This window comes from Grampus griseus, assembly GCF_964374135.1.
Source record: "Grampus griseus genome assembly, chromosome: 1".
In the NCBI taxonomy this organism is placed as follows: Eukaryota; Metazoa; Chordata; class Mammalia; order Artiodactyla; family Delphinidae; genus Grampus; species Grampus griseus.
In genome coordinates, this window is record NC_139017.1 from 563,848 (window position 1) to 581,028 (window position 17,181).

General features: G+C 46.3%; 1 protein-coding gene across 18 annotated transcripts in view; it reads right to left on the reverse strand.

The window, feature by feature from the left end:
- The window catches only part of PPP1R12B (protein phosphatase 1 regulatory subunit 12B), a 204,564-nt gene that overhangs the window by 98,278 nt on the left and 89,105 nt on the right, over positions 1–17,181 (reverse strand). The gene's annotated exons all lie outside the window — the stretch shown is intronic.

The window sequence follows — 17,181 nt, forward strand, 5'->3', positions numbered from 1 at the left end:
CCCTTATAACAACCCAGCCAGTCTTGAAATTAAAGTTATGAAAGTTGGGAAGTGTTTTCTCCTTGTCTATTTTCTTTGAGAATCTGTGTAAGACTGGGGTCATTTCCTCCTTAAATAATTGGAAGGGTTCACCAATAGAGTCATCTGGGTTTAGAGTGTTCTTTATGGGAAGGTTTTAAATAAGGGTTGCAATTTCTTTAATAGAATTAGGCCTATTCAGATGTTCTGTTTTGGTAATATTTGTTTTTCAAGGAATCTTATCTACATTTTCATATTCAGTACCACAAAACGGTTCATAATATCCTAAAAATACATTTTAATTGTCACTGTAATACAAGCATATCTCAGAGATACCGCAAGGTCAGTTCCAGACCACCACAGTAAAGTGAATCTTGCAATAAAGTCAGTCATGTGAAATTTTTGGTTGTCCAGTACATATAAAAATTATGTTTACGCTATACTGTAGTAAGTGTGCAATAGCATATCTTTAAAAAACAAGGTACATACTTTAATTTAAAAATATTGCTAAAAATGCTAGCCATCATCTGAGCCTTCAGCAAGCTGTAATCTTTTTGCTGGTGGAGGGTCTTGCCTTGATGTTGCTGGCGACTCGCTGGTCAGGATGGTGGTTGCTGAGGGCTGGGGTGGCCGTGGCGATGTCTTGAAAGAAGACAGCAGTGACGTTTGCCTCACTGACTGACTCTTCCCTTCATGAATGATTTCTCTGTAGCCTGTGATGCTGGCTGATACCATTTTACCCACAGTAGAACTTCTTTCAAGACTGGAGTCAATCCTCTCAAATCCTGCCCCTGCTTTATCAACTAAGTTATGTCATATTCTAAACCCTCTGTTGTCATCTTAATAGCCTTCACAGTATCTTCACCAGGAGTAGAGTCCATTGCAAAAAAACACTTTCTTTTTTTCTTTAAATTTTATTTTTTTAATTGGAGTATAGCTGATTTACAACGTGTGTTAGTTTCAAGTGTATAGCAAAGTGATTCAGTTACACATATACATATATCTATGCTTTTTCAGATCCTTTTCCCTTATAGGTTATTACAAGATATTGAGTAGAGTTCCCTGTGCTCCACAGTAGTCCTTACTGTTTATCTGTTTTATGTGTAGTAGTGTGTACATGTTGATCCCAAACTCCTAATTTACTCCTACCCTTCCCCTTCGGTAACCAGAAGTTTGTTTTCTATGTCTGTGAGTCTATTTCTGTTTTGTATATAAGTTTATTTGTATCTTTTATTTATTTATTTTTTAAGATTCCACATACAAGTGATATCATATGGTATTTGTCTTTGTCTAGCTTACTTCACCTAGTATGATAACCTCTAGGTGCACCCACGTTGCTGCGAATGGCATTATTTCATTCTTTTTTTATGGCTGAGTGATATTCCATTGTATACGTGTACCACATCTTCTTTATCCAGTCATCTGTGGATAGACATTTAGGCTGTTTCTATGTCTTCACTACTGTAACTAGTGCTATGAATAAGAAACCACTTTCTTTGGTCACCCATAAGAAGCAACTCCTCATCCTTCAAGTTGTATCATGAGATTGCAGCAATTCCGTCACATCTTTAGGCCCCCATTTCTAATTCTATTTCTCTTGCTTTCTCCACCAAATCTGCAGTTACCTCCTCCACTGCAGTCCTGAACCCCTCGAAGTCATCCATGAGGGTTGGAATCTACTTTTTCCAAACTCCTGTTAAGGTGGATATTCTGATCTCTTCCCATGAATCACAAATGTTCTTAATGGCATCTAGAATGGTGATTCCTTCCCAGAGGGTTTTCAATTGACTTTGCCTAGATCCATCAGAGGAGTCACCAATCTACGGCACCTATAGCCTGATGAAATGTATTTCTTTTTTCATAAATTTATTTATTTATTTTTGTATGCACTGGGTCTTCGTTGCTGCGCGCGGGCTTTCTCCAGTTGCGGCGAGCGGGGGCTACTCTTCGCTGCGGTGCGCGGGCTTCTCACTGCAGTGGCTTCTCTTTGTTGCAGAGCATGGGCTCTAGGCACGCAGGCTTCAGTAGTTGTGGCAAAAGGGCTCAGCAGTTGTGGCTTGCAGGCTCTAGAGCACAGGCTCAGTAGTTGTGGCACACAGGCTTAGTTGCTCCGCGGCATGTGGGATCTTCCCGGACCAGGGATCCAACCCGTGTCGCCTGCATTGGCAGGCGGATTCTTATCCACTGCACCACCAGGAAAGTCCCCAAAATGTATTTCTTAAACAATAAGGCTTGACAGTTACTCCTTGACCCACAGGCTGCAGGACGGATGTTGTGTTTGCAGCATGAAAGCAACATGAGTCTCATTGCCCACCTCCATCAGAGCTCTTGGCTGACACCAGGTGCACTGTCAACGAGCAGTCATATTTTGAATCTTTTTTTTTCCCAGTAAGTCACAACAGTGGGCTTAAAATATTCAGTAAACCATGCTGTAAACAGATGTGCTGTCATCCAGGCTTTGTTGTCCATTTACAGAGCACAGGCAGAGCAGATGTAGCATTGGGCCCTAGGATTTTCGGAATGGTAAATGAGCATTGGCTTCAACTGAAAGTCACCAGCTGCACTAGCCCCTAACAGGAGAGTCAGCCTGTCCTCTGAAGCCAGGCACTGACGTCCCCTCTCTAACTATGGAAGTCCTGGATGGCATCTTCTTCCAATAGAAGGCTGTTTAACCTACATTGAAAATCTGTTGTTTAGTGCAGCCACTTTCAGGAATTATCTCAGCTGGATCTCCTGGATAACTTCCTGCAGCTTCTACATCAGCACCTGCTGCTCCACCTTGCACTTCTATGTTATTGAGAATGCATCTTTCCTTAAACCTCATGAATCAACCTTTGCTAAGCTTCAAGATTTTCTTCTGCAGCTTCCCCACCGCTTTCAGCCTTCATGGAACTGAAGAGAGTTAGGGCCTTGCTCTGGATGAAGCTTTGTTGTTTCTGGTTTGATCTATCCAGACCACTCAGACTTCCTCCATATCAGCGATAAGGCTGTTTCGCTTTCTTATCATTTGTGTGTTCACTGAAGTAGCGCTTTTAATTCCCTTCAAGAACTCTTCCTTTGTGTTTCCAGCTTGGCTGTTTGGTGCAAGAGGCCCAGCTTTAGGCCTATCTTGGCTTTCCACATGCCTTCCTCACTAAGGGTAATAATTTCTAGTTTTTGATTTGAAGTGAGAGATGTGCAACTCTTCCTTTCACTTGAATACTTAGAGACCCTTGTCGAGTTATTAATTGGCCTAATTTCCGTATTGTTGTGTCTCAGGGAATAGGGAGGCCCAAGGAGAGGGAGAGGGACAGGGGAACCGCTGCTGGATAGAGCAGTAAAAATACAGCATTTGCTGATTAAGTTTGTGGTTTCATATGGGTGTGGTGTGTGGCACCCCAAACAATTACAATAGTAACATCAAATATCACTGATCACAGATATCATAACAAATACAATAATGAAAAAGGTTGAAATACTGTTAGAATAACCAAATGTGACACAGAGACATGAAGTGACCAGATGCTGTTGGAAAAACTGCGCCAAGAGACTTGTTCGACACGCACCAACCTTCAATTTGTGAACAGCGCGGTATCTGGAAGTGATAACGTGAAGCACAATAAAATTAGGCCCGCTTGTACCTACAGCAGTGGCTCTCAAACTGTTTGGTCTGGGGACCCTTTTATATTTTAAAAAATTATTGAGGATCCCCAAACAGCTTTTGTTTATGTGGGGTATTATCTATCAATATTTACCTTATTAGGCAGTAAAGCTGAAAAATTAAACACGTGTTTATTAATTCATCTGAAAATGATAGCCCTATTCATGTTAACATCAATAACTTATCTTTTATGAAAAACAACTAAATTTTCTAAAACAAAAGAATTTAGTAAGAGTGGCATTATTTTACATTTTTATAAATTTCTTTAATGTTGGCTTAATAGAAGAGAGCCCAATTCTCATATACATTTCTGCATTCGATATGCTGCAGTATGTTTTTTTAGTTAAAATACATAAAAAATATCCAGTCCTGCACAGATATGTAGTTGGAAGAGCAAGGAGTATTAGAACAGCTTTTTCAGATAATTGTGGACAGTCTTCTTTGATCCTATAGTCAAACACAAGTGGTACTCTCTTCAACGTTAGTCGCAATGTGGAATCTGAAATGATGTTAACAGAATTTTCATATTCTGTTATGCCGAAATCCAGTGGTCTATCTCGTACTTCGGATGGAATGTCTTACCCAGGCGTGTCTTTCGTAAAATCTCCCAAATGGTGACACATTTCATTACGCAATAGTAATTTTAAAAATCACATTCTTCAACATACGGTTTAAGCTCCTTAACATCAGTCTTGGCAATGATTTTTTGGATTTGACACCAAAACCAAAAATGAACAAGTGGGACTTCATCAAGCTTTTTGCTTCTGCACAGCAAAGAAAATCAGCAACAAAACAAGAAGGCAACCTACTGAATGGTAGAAAATATTTGCAAGTCACGTATCTAATAAGGAGTTAACAGCCAAACTAGATAAAGAACTCATACAACTCAAAAGAAAACAACCTGATTAAAAAAGGGACAGAGGATCTGAACAGACTTTTTCCAAAGAAGGTACAACACAGATGGCCAACAGGCACATGAAAAGATGCTCAACATCACTCATCATCAGGGAAATGCAAATCAAACCGCAGTGAGATGTCACCTCACACCTGTCAGAATGGCTATTAGGTGAGAAATAACAAGTGTTGGTGAGGGTGTGGAGAAAAGGGAGCCCTCATGCACTGCTGGTGGGAATGTAAACTGGTGCAGCCACTCTGGAGAACAGTATGAAGGTTCCTCGAAAAACTAAAAATAGAACTACCATATGAAGTTCCACTTCTGGGTGTTTATCTGAAGGAAACCAAATCACAGTCTCCATCTGTGCTAAATCTGCAGCCCAGTGTTCACAGCAGGACTACTCACCATGGCCAAGATACGGAAACAACCTAAGCGTCTACCGACAGATGAACGGATAAAGAAAATGTGGCGTATATATGTGTGTGTGGATACACTCACGCGCGTGCGCACATGTCCATACATAATGGAATGTTATTCAGTCATAGAAAGAGGAAATCTTGCCATTTGCAACAACATGGATGGGCCTTGAGGGCATTATGCTAAGAGAAACAGAGAAAGACAAACACTGTACGATCTCATTTGTATGTGGAATCCAAAAAACTGAATTCATAGGTACAGAGAACAGACTGGTGGTTGCCAGAGGTGGGGGGTGGGCGAAGTGGGTGGAGGTGGCCAAAAGGTACAAACTTCCAGTTATAAGATAGATAAGTCCTGGGAATGTATGCACAGCAAGGTGACTACAGTTAACAACACTAATGTACTCAAAAGCTGCCCAGAGAGCAGATCTCAAAAGTGCTCGTCACAAGGAAAATACGTGTGGTGACAGATGTTAACTAAATTTATCGTGGTAATCATTTTGTAGTATGCTTACCAAATCATTATGTGGTATACTAAAAAAGATTGTTTTATTTCAATTATATCAATAAAAAATAATAAAAGTTAAAAAAAAAACCCCACATTTTCTAATATTATCTTTGGTCTCAGAACAGTCTTTCCACATTGGGAAGCAGTCAACATATCACCCACAGTGACAGGTACAAGTTTTCCGAAGTTCTAATTTCTGCTTTAAATGTTACAATTGGCAACCAACACTCAGAATGACAGGTTCGCTTTGTTCATTTTCAAGAGAATGTCGGCCACACGCCTACGTCTGAATAACCAGTCTGAGCAGCCACTTTTCAGGAAGAAGTGGTGCTCAGGAGAAGCAGCCAGCCCTCATTTCTCCTTCTCGAACTACAGGTACACTTCTATTACAACTCGCTGGCCACCCTCCAATTATTCACTACACTTTTCCTGTACTCTCTATTCTCCTCTCTCTCTGGGTTTCATTCTGGGTGTTTTCCACTGTCCAATCTAATTAGTTCACAAATCCTCTCTTCAGCTGCTTTACTACAATTGAATTTCTTAATTTGTTATTTTATTTCTCAGTTCTAGCATTTCCATCTTTCCAAACAGAGGGCAGTTCTCTATTGAAATTCCCTATCTTGTCTTCTATTTTCTTGAACATATTAACCGTAATTTACTATGATTATTTTAAAGTCCACATCTGATAATAATCGATATCTGGGTCTGTTCCTAGTGTCTGTATTTTCTCTTAGTCTTTTGTAAATCAGTCTTATTAGGCAGTCTGTCTGGTAATTTTTGAATTAATGCCAGAATTTTTAATGAAAAAATGTAGTAATAACTTGCAGCTCTGGAAGATGTTGTCATCCTCCAGAGAGGATATTCTTTTCTCCGGCTTAGTTAGGCTAAGAAACTGGTTCTCAAACTTTCATTGCATCAGAATCACTTGGAAGGCTTGTGAAATACAAATCTCATGAGGTTCTCCCCTCATAAGTCCTGATTTAGCAGGTGTGGAGGGGGTCTGGGAATCTGCATTTCTGATTAGCTCTCAGGTGACGCTGCTGATGTGGAGACCACACTGTGAAAACCATGGGGTAAGGCAAACCCCCTTCACCCACTTTGAGACTGAGCCACCTGGAAGCTGGGCTTCAGTCTTTACAGAGCTGGCCATGTCTGGTAAGCCCCTTCTGCTGGAAGGCAGCCCTTTGATCGTCCCAGGGGAAGTCTGGGGTGTCCACTGGGGCCCGTTTCTGAACTCTAATTTCTGTTCCCTAAGCACTGAGGGATGGCTGGGAACCTCGCCCAGCTTCTCAGTCTTGTAGCCACTGCCTCACTGGTCAGCCAGCACCTTGGGGGACAAGCACAGCCGGGTGCTGGGCTCGCCTCCTATGCTTTCCTTCTCTCTGGGATCTGGGTCCCTCAAGTCCTCACTTCCTTACCGTCTCTCCAATGCCTTCAAAGACTTTGTTTTCTTATGTTTATCCAGCTTTTCTGCTTATTCTCAGTGGGAGAGTCTGTCTATCACAAGATATGCCATAGCCTGAAACAGAAGTGCCCAACCAGGCTATACGTTAAGAGATTTTTTTCCTCCACGTGGATTAGTAAACTGGAATTGCCATACATGTCTCAATCCACTGTGAGTTCGGTAAGTGTGCCTCTTTCCTTAATAGATTCCTCTTCTCTGGGTGAAGTGGAAAAACCTGAGTCCCCAAACTTGCAAAGCTGTGGACCAGCCTTGGAGTCGGTGAGCACACCGAGGACGAGCCCCTCAGGAAATGCTGCGTGGGTTACCAGCCGGCATCCTCACCCACCACCTCCACCTGCAAACACACAGAGCACCCCACTGCACCACTTCTTGGCTGCTGTCTCTTCTCTGCGTCCTCGACAGACGCCACAGTGAAGCCGCAAGTCTCTGACTGGCTTATCGCACTGCCTGCTCCGGCAAGTTTTACGGAATGAGAGAGACGGAGCTGGTAAAAACAGGTCTGCGGGTGAAATCGAGGGCCTTTTGCCTCACTTGGAGTCCTAAATATTTGAAATCATACATGTTTTTCCCAGAAAAAATTGGAAAACAGATCAACACGTGAAAATAAAAATAAGCTGAATTCCACCACATGAAGATAAGCCCATTTTTATTCTATTACACGTATGCCTAGATTTTTATCTATGTATGTATGTTCTATACCTATATATAATATATTATAGTCTATTTTTAATGAATATTATGTATATTACTTTGTAACCTGTGTCAATATATGAAACTTTTACTAAGTTGTAAGAAAAAAAATCTATAAAAACAAAACCCAGAAAACCCCAGTACTTGAGTTTTAAATGTTTTTGAGGAGGGAAGGAACATTTTCATTCACTTTCATTTACCCAGGTATGGATTCCAAATTCACAGAAGTGATACACCTTAACATACGGTTTCCTGGGGGACACACTGCGTCTTCAGTAGAGCCTGAGCCCTTGTACCTTCTAAACCCAGACAGGGGAGCAAACTGTAGTCCTGGAGCCAAACCTGGCTGCCACATTCTGTAAATCAAGTTTTACCAACGACAGCAGCAGAGTTTAATATTTGCTATGGAGACAAGATGGCCTGCAAAACCTAAAATGTATGTTACCTGGCCGTTTACAGACAAAACTTGGCAACGCCCGTGCCAGACCCACCCACACCCAGCACACCACCTGGGCCTCGTGAGTCTGCGCACCACATGGCTCTTCACTGCCCTGAAAAGACGATGGTCTCGGCCCACAAGGTCCTGCAACGGAGGCACAGTGGCTTCACAGCTATCCCTGCTCTGGCCTCCAGATAAAACTAGGCTAACATCCGCCATGCAGTGACAGAGGAAGGGATTCCGATGCTGAAGTCTTCTAATCACCACGCCTGTCTGCTCTGTTTCCTAGAGGGCAGGAAGCGTTTTTCTTTGTATTTGCTATGACTCTGAGGTTACATGATCAGTGGAATTCAAACACTTAGCAGGGAATTTAAGCATGACTAGACAAAAATAATTTGTTCTCTGCCTCTCAAGTTCATAGTGCTCCTCTACATACTACACAGCCGCTAATTTTATCTTAAGAAGCTGTGCAAAATGCCTAGAGCAAATCATCAATGAACATCAAGAAAACCATCATCATCATAATAAAAGATCTAGACTATCTTCTGACAAGTACAGTGTGGAGATAAAGTACCCTGACATGGGAATCAGACCACCTAGGTTTGAACCCTGGCTCCTCAACTTCCTTGCTAGATGACCCCAGATAAAACATTTAAGCACTCTAAACCCAAGTGTCTTGTGCAGCAAAGGTATTAACAGCTGCAACAGGATTATGAGCAGAAATCAGCAGGGCTGCTGTGAGGACCAGGCGCAAGTGTTCAGGACGGCCTGGCTGTTACTCTCGCATCACCACCACTCCTGCTGCATTGTTTCCATCCCCACGTTAATAGCTCCGCGTGGTGATTTGGGAAAGAAAGAAGGTGCTATAATATCCATCCCAACTAGTCCAATAAACAGTTCCCCTTAATTATTTTCCCAGAAATGGATAATTCATTGGGAAGCAGTCTTAATGCCCATGAAAATATTCTCCATGCAGGTTTGAAGGGCTAAGTAAAATAAAGCTACTTTAACTAGAAGAATGAAAGGAAAATAACCAAGAAGATTTCCAGGGAGAGTACAAAGCTGTTTTCCCCAGAATGATGAGAGGATAATCTCTCATCCAGAACCCACTAACAGGAAACTGGTTTTTGGAATAGCTTTAGAGAGTCCTACATTTAAAATCTGTGAAGACGGAATGGTACTTAAGGGTTAACTTCAAACGGGGCAGGAACCAAGTTGAGTGTATGTCTTTATAGCACTCGGGATGCTGCGGTCATTAATTACCGAATGTCTACTGGTCCTCTACCAGGGCCTGTCATTCCTCGGACTACATCCTGTGTATGAGGTGGCACAGGCACAGGTACATTTCAGGGAGGTGAGAAGGAACTTCCTAAAGATCAACCTGGAAGCACGCAGGGACAGCTACAGGGCAGGGGGATGAGCCAGAGAAGAACAGAGCACGGACCTGCGGCTGAAGATTTTGTGAGTTTGAGGAGTCACATGATCTAATTTCAAGACTTCAGGCAGAGAGGATAAAATCATTCCCATTTTACAGAAGAGCTGACTGAGGCCCAAGGAAACACTAAAGTACCCAGCCAAGGTCACAGCGTTGTCAGGTGAGACCTAAAGGGAGTAGGACTGGTCGCCTGGCTCCAGCACAGCTTTTCTGACATCACACCACACGAAAACGGGCTCTTCACCTAGCGCCACGGCACCCCAGCTGTGTGGATTCGTGCAGCAAGACATTTCTTTTTCCAAATCTACCAATACCAGGAGGGGAGTATTGTCTTATGTTAGGCTTCTCTTAGTGTCCCCTGATGTTTTCCAAAGTCTGCCATCATCAACACTCTTATCTTGGAAAAGGATGCTTTCATATCTCCAGAGGTTGCCATTCACGTGCAGTACGGCCATCCCGGACAAGCTGGAAGGGACAGGTGACAAGAGGGACCAAATTCTCCTGCAGAGGACGCAGCCCACACGGCGGCCAGGCGTTAGTGCGGGTTTACCTCGCCGTCTCTAACTAGGAATGGGTGTTCCTGGGTTCTAGTGTCAGCTTAGCCATTAACTAACAAGAAAGGCTCTTTCTTGCCTTTTAGGGTCAGAGGCAAGGGAGTGGTTTGGTTTATTTGTTTACACCCTTGTTCTAAAGCGGACCTGGGAACGAAAGGAAATGCATACCTGCAGCAATACTTTAAACAGATGAAGAAATGTACGGGAAAGGAAAAGAATGGCCAGATACGGCTGCCGGAAGTCAGGCGCCGATGTACATGTGGTGTCGGGAAGCTCCGCAGGGAGGCCCGAGTGATGCAGGGGCGGCAGAGCAGCAACGGCAGCTCAGGAGGGTCCTGGGAGGAGAAGAGGAGGAAGCCCAGGAAGCCCCAGGCGCCTGCCTGCCGAGGCGGAAGGGCTGGAAGAGCGCAGAGCAGGGGTGGCGGGGAAGAACGGAGGGGCAGGGAAGACTGGAACCAGAGGTCGTGGAAGACACAGGCTCCAGAAGGCAATGGCCCACGACCAAGGGCACGGAGGGTCCGCGGTGCAGGCGCCGGACAGGCGAGGGGGCAGGGCTCCGATTCGGCGGGCTGGAGAGGGGGCGGGAGGTGGGGGACAGAGTGGGGTCAGAGCCCTCCCTCGAGAGCGACAGGGAGAAGGTGGCGGGACAGGCACGTGGGCGGGTGCACCTCTGTCCCCGTCCCCGGTGAGCTCTTGCTGCTCCGTCTGGGAAACACTGTGCGCCCCGGCTCTGGGATCCTTCCCAAGGGAAACTCCCTGCACTCAGCACAGAATGCTGGACCAGCCTGATGGCCGACAGGACGATGCCTCAGTTGGTTTCCAAAAGCCCGGATTCCCCATTCGGATTCCAGAGAGGACGGAAAGCTTTCAATTTACTTTGTTTTCAGAAGTGGTTTCTCCCAAGACAGATACCCACTTCCTTCAAAGAACAAAACATCAAGAGAGCCTAACCCCTGTGCCCACAGTGCCAGCGGACGGTATCCCACGGCCCAGGGGAGACCGGCTCCTCGGACACGGACCGGTGGGGTCAGAACACGTGGGCTGTGAAGTCCCAAAGACCCGGTTTTGAATCCTGGCTTTGCCACTTACTGGCTCTGATTGTGGGCAGGGCCCGTCATCTGAGCCTTTTCTTATATGTATTAAAGAAAATAATATTATTCGTCTCACAAAGGTATGAGGATTAAATGCATCTAGGGAGTTCTGGCGTACGGTAACCACTCAGAACACTAATTCTCTAACCCACTCTAAACCTTTCGCATGTTTGGGGCCACCTGAGATGCCGCCACAGCCCCCCGTCTCACAGGACCCGCCTTCTCCTCCAAGAGCGCAGTACGCCACCTACACAGTCTGCCCTCGAGGGTCTACCCCCCACGCGGCCTCACGGTTTCCAAGGCGTGTACCTGGCGTCCTCAGTCTCGAGGGCACAAGGTAGGCAGGCCTCTCTCGTGTCGTACCTGCAGTTCTTGCACAGCGCTGAATGCGCGAACAGCAGGACAGCCACCTCCTAACTCCACACGGACCGATTCAGAAGTTAAAAGGCAACCTCGACGCATAAGCTGTGCACTCAGCTGGAGAGCAAACCAGGGCTCTTGCCTCGCAGCCCGGGGGGCTGTCACCTGTGCCTGCTGCTCTCACGTGAAGGAACCTCCACCTGCCAGGACACACCTTCTCTGCCTACACTAGAACACCTGAAGTGGAATGGGGCTGGTGTGCTTACCGGCACACGGAGCCAGACACAGAACGGAGTCTTGGGGAGCCAGCCTTCTGCGAAGTGGATCAACAGACGTGCCTCTGCTGCCCCCCTCTGGACACCAGGATCACTACACAGCGGCTTGCTCATCCCCACCCGTTTACCCGACACCTTGCTGAGCAAGTGGGCTCTGTGGTATGAAGAAAACCCAGCAGAAAGAGCACCTCCCGGAGCTCCCGATGCAGGGGTGTCAGCTGGACCAGCCCTAAGGACAGGGCCACAGAAGAACACCGGCAAGAGAACCCTGGCTTCAGCCTGGGGCTGGGGGAACAGGAAGCCGGCAGGGGGGTGAACCTCAGGAGCTCCTACGGTACGAGCAGAACTCTGCTCAGCAGAGAAGGTGGCAGAAGGCTGTCCCAGAAAGAAGGGTCAGCGTGGACATCAAACACCTTCAGGGAACACAAAGTGGCACGATCGCCAAAGGCACACAACACAGGAAGGAGAGGAGGAGCAGGGAGAGAAGAGTCCAGCTCTGGCGGCTGGGCAGCGGTCCAGCAGGCAGTCTCCCCGTGGGGCTGCGATGACGGCCAGCAGCAGGGGCTCCTAAATGCCTGACTCAGCCCCATTTTGAACTGTCTACAATCTGGTCCTCTGAGCAACCAAGATCAATGAGGAAACTTCTTACATGTATGGGAAAACATTTATTACCATTAAGATTCAACCTGATTGGGACTTCCCTGGTGGCTCAGTGGTTAAGAATCCGCCTGCCAAGGCAGGGGACATGGGTTCGAACCCTGGTCTGGGAAGATCCCACATGCCGTGGACCAACTAAGCCCGTGCGCCAAAACTCCTGAGCCTGAGCTCTAGAGCCCTCAAGCCACAACTACTGAGCACCCGTTCCACAACTACTGAGCCCGCGCGCCTAGCACCCGTGCTCCGCAGTGAGAAGCCCACGCACCGCGAAGAAGAGTAGCCCCTGCTCGCCACAACTAGAGAAAGCCCCTGCACAGCAACGAAGACCCAATGCAGCCAAAAATAATAATAAAATTAAAAATAAAGTATGAAAAAAATGAAATAGAAAAAGATTCAATCTGACTGTACAGTTTGTAGTAAGCAAAGTGCTTTTACCCAGACCTCAATGAGTTAGTCTCTTCATTTTATCATTTCCTGTTCAAAGGCCAACTCAAGGAGCGATCTATGCCTTCACATACCTAAACCAGCTTCTCTCTGTAATTGCCCTAAATATCTGACAGTTTTTCCATCTTATTTACTTAAAATATATACTATGTAATACTTAAGCTATAAAGGATATAAACAATACAACCACCACCTGTGTACTACTATCCAACTTAAGTATAACATTACTGATACCAGTTTCCCCTTAAAAAGAGATGCATGGGGGCTTCTCTGGTGGCGCAGTGGTTGAGAGTCCGCCTGCCGATGCAGGGGACACGGGTTCGTGCCCCGGACCGGGAAGATCCCACATGTCGCCGAGCGGCTGGGCCCGTGAGCCACGGCCGCTGAGCCTGCGCATCCGGAGCCTGTGCTCCGCAACGGGAGAGGCCACAACAGTGAGAGGCCCACGTACGGCAAAAAAAAAAAAGAGATGCATGTTTCTACTTCCTGAAATTCTTAACCGTCCTCTGCCACTCTAATCTCTTGGATGGGATCCTTAAGTCAGCGCACATGTTTAAATCAATTAGGAATAGGAAGAAAAACCAGAATAGTTCCCAACTGGTTATTCCAAACACTGCATCTTATTCTTACCATCCCCCACCCCAACCATAGCACCCAAATGGTGTGCGCTACCAGCCAGCTTCCCAAAGAACCACCAGAGAGATGAGGGTGGAGGGCAGAAAGGCGCTCTCGGCCATCAGAGCTGCCAAGCAGACACTCACCTGCGGCTCCTGCCCCTCCAGGCCCAGTGCTCACTGGTGCCCAGCTCGGCACACCAGTCGGCCCGCAAACCCAGAACACAAAGATCAACTTCCTGCGCCTCCCATTTCCATAAAACCGGGAACGGCAAGGACTCCACTGCCAGATCAAACCATCACAGGTGAGAGGTCAAGCACCTCACACACATCAGCCACACACCCATGCAGCAGCTTTCGCAGAAGCCCAATTTGTTGAAAAAGTGCCCACTCCTCCGGCTGTCCTTCCCTAGTAAACACTAGAGCTCGTTTTGTGAGGTGGTCACAAGCGACCATCTTCTTCCAACATGGGAAAATCACCTGGTATGGGGGGGGCTTGAGTGAGGACACAAAATTTTGGTCCCTCCCACATGTCACCAACACTCACAGCTCTGAAAAAAGAACCACTTTATCAAAAGGAGATTAACTGTAAACACATGGCTGATAAGAGCTTTGAGCAGCAGGTGTCCGGTGACTTCTGGCTGTACTCTGAAGTGGCTGGGAGCTGGGGCAGAGCTGCCAGAGGCTCTGTGGCTTCCTGGCTGCCTTTGGAATGCGTGTGTCCTGTGGCGGGGGGGGGGGGGGGGGGGGGGGGGGGGGCTTTTATTTTTTTTTTTTTTATTTTTTTTTTTTTGCGGTATGCGGGCCTCTCACTGTTGTGGCCTCTCCCGTCGCGAAGCACAGGCTCCGGACGCGCAGGCTCAGTGGCCATGGCTCACGGGCCCAGCCGCTCCGCGGCATGTGGGATCTTCCCAGACCGGGGCACGAACCCGTGTTCCCTGCCTTGGCAGGCGGAGTCTCAACCACTGCGCCACCAGGGAAGCCCCGGGGCGGGGGAGGGGGCATTTTTAAGCCGCCACTCCTGAACTGTTAGGTGGTGTGCTGAGGAACTGTGTGACAAACGCCACTGTCTCTGGAAATGAAGAGGGTTCATGTCTCAGTAGCTGTGTTTAGCAACAGAAATACAAAAAAAGATAATAAGCCTTCTAAATTCCAGGCCCTTCCATCTTACTGTAGTAACTCTCAGCAGGCACCAACCAGGTCTTCTTTTCCAGAACCGCTGAGTGGGGCGAAATGGTCCGAGTGTTATTTTTAAACAGCTTTACTGAGATATAGTTCACATCCCCATTTAAGTGTACCATTCAGTGGCTTTCAGTATATTCACAGTTATGCAATTATCACCATAATCAATTTTAAAACATTTTGATCACCCCAAAAAGAGATTCCACATGCAGTATAGTCACTTCGCACTTGGTGTTTTTAAATACAGACCAACAGCATCTTTCCCGCTGGCTAACTAGTGCCATCAGATCTGGCCCGTCATCAACTTCAGGCGCACCAGCACTTTACCCCTGAGAAAGGGAAGCGGTGCCAATCAGGTGTCAATCACACATGCTCTTTTGTCACCATTTAAAAGTTACTTAATTTAATAGTTATTGAAAGGGATCTTTCAGACTTATTTAGACATATTTAGTACCAGCAATGCACATAACCCAGTAGAAGTAACGTGAGCACTGATGACCAAATTCACACACGTGTGGGGATGACAACTGGCAATGATGAGATGTCCCGACGGCGGAGCTTGTGAGACGTGGAAAAAGCGGCCCCCAGAATCAACAACACCCAACGCTGCACGACATGGCATGTGCTCGGTGACAGAACAGCAAAAACTGTCTTCCTAACTATAGCAAGAAAGGAGTCAAGCAAGCATAATCTTTAACAGCTAATGAGCTAACATAATACTAATCATACAAGCAACCCAGAAACCCCCAGCATGGCAATACTTAAGAGAATGTACCGACTGCTACATACATTTCACTCTCTTCCTGTTCCTAGTTAGGAAGAGAGAGAACTATTTATACCAGCAGAGAAAAGCCTGGTAAGTTCAGCACTGCTGCGGTCTCTTAGGGAAAGAAAACACTCGTTTCAGAACAAGAACTGAGAGAGGCTGGAGGAGCTTGGGAACCTCTTCTCTAGAACACCTCCTTGAATTGACAACTGCCTGACTTTAGCTTGGAGACAGGGAGATGAGTCAAACAACTTTAAAAAACCATGACTCAGTGTTTAATTACTTGGTTTAAATTTCTGACATTCCAAAGATGATGCCAAATTAATCTGCTGACAGCTTCACTTAGTGGAATAACTACCCAGCTTATAAAGACCCCAAAGGATTCAAGAAGGTCGACACATGTGGTATATGTGACTCGGCCGTAAAGAGACCAAACAAAGCAAGTCGCATGTGAGCTATTTGGGAAGGACAAATAACTTTAGCTTCTTGTAGAGAAAAACCGTTTTGGCCATTTCTACAAGAAAAGACAGGGCACCAATAAAAAAGAAGGTGTAAAATTCAGGGCTGGGGCGAGAGGATCAAAGGCGGGAGCCCGCAGACTCCAATATTAGCCCCGGGAGTTGTTGACACTGTTGACACTGTTGCTAAGGAAAACCTGGGGCTTTCGGAATGAAGGCAGCCACCACGCCCTGCGACAGCTGCTGCCTGCCCTGACACCCTGTCGCCTTCTGCCAGTTGCATGCCATGTGCCCTCTCCACCCTGTCGTCCGCCAGCCCAGTCAACCCCTTCACAATCGGAGGACGCTGGTGGTTTCTACCGTCCTCAGGAGCAACCCCAAAATGGGATGCAGTGATCAGAGTGCCATGAAGGCAGAGGCTGCCGTGCTCCAGGCACTGATGGAGACGGACTGGCCCCTGGACCAAAACTTTTTAATCCAAAAGAAGAAATGGTTAGTGAGTTCAATGCGAAGGAAAAAGAGGCCTGAGTTATGGTCTCCACTGTGCCTGACTCAAGGTGTGATATCAGGCAAATCACTCCATGCTCGTAGGGCCTCGGCATTTCCATCTGCAAAACAGGGGCATAACGCCTCTTCCTTTCCATCAGGTAAAAGGAACACACTGGTCACAGGGGAGCTTTTCAGGAAAAAAAAAAAAACAAAGAAAAAGAAACAAAATTTTAAAAAGGAACTTTGTAAATCCAAGATTGTGCCCTTCTCAAAAGTAATGAACTTTCAGAGGTCCTGCCCTGAGCTTACGTAACAAAATCACACATTACCTAGAATCCTGCATAAATTATGCTGACTCGCTTGACTCCTGTGTCTACTCTTCAATGACTGTGGCCACCTTCACAGACTTACATCATAATAGAGACTGTTGTCCACAGGATTAATTTTTTTTCAAGCTCATCTGCCCCCCCCACCCCCATTACAATGGCGATTCTTCATCACTCTGGAACTTTGGAAAATACAGGAAAAAAATGAAAATAAAATAAAAATTACCCATCATCCCTCAGAAAAGTCTAGTGTTCACCTTTCCGTGTTGATCACTTTTCCGTGTTGATCACGGTTTGGTACCATAATGACCACTGTATCCAGTCCTGCCTCCTGATGCGTCTGTAATCATATGTGTAGTTCACAGGCTGAGTGAAGGGTCCCCCACTCCCGGAGAGCCGCACCCCACCCCCGGACAGTGCTACACGCGCCCACTCCCCCCTCTTCGAACAAACCCGGCT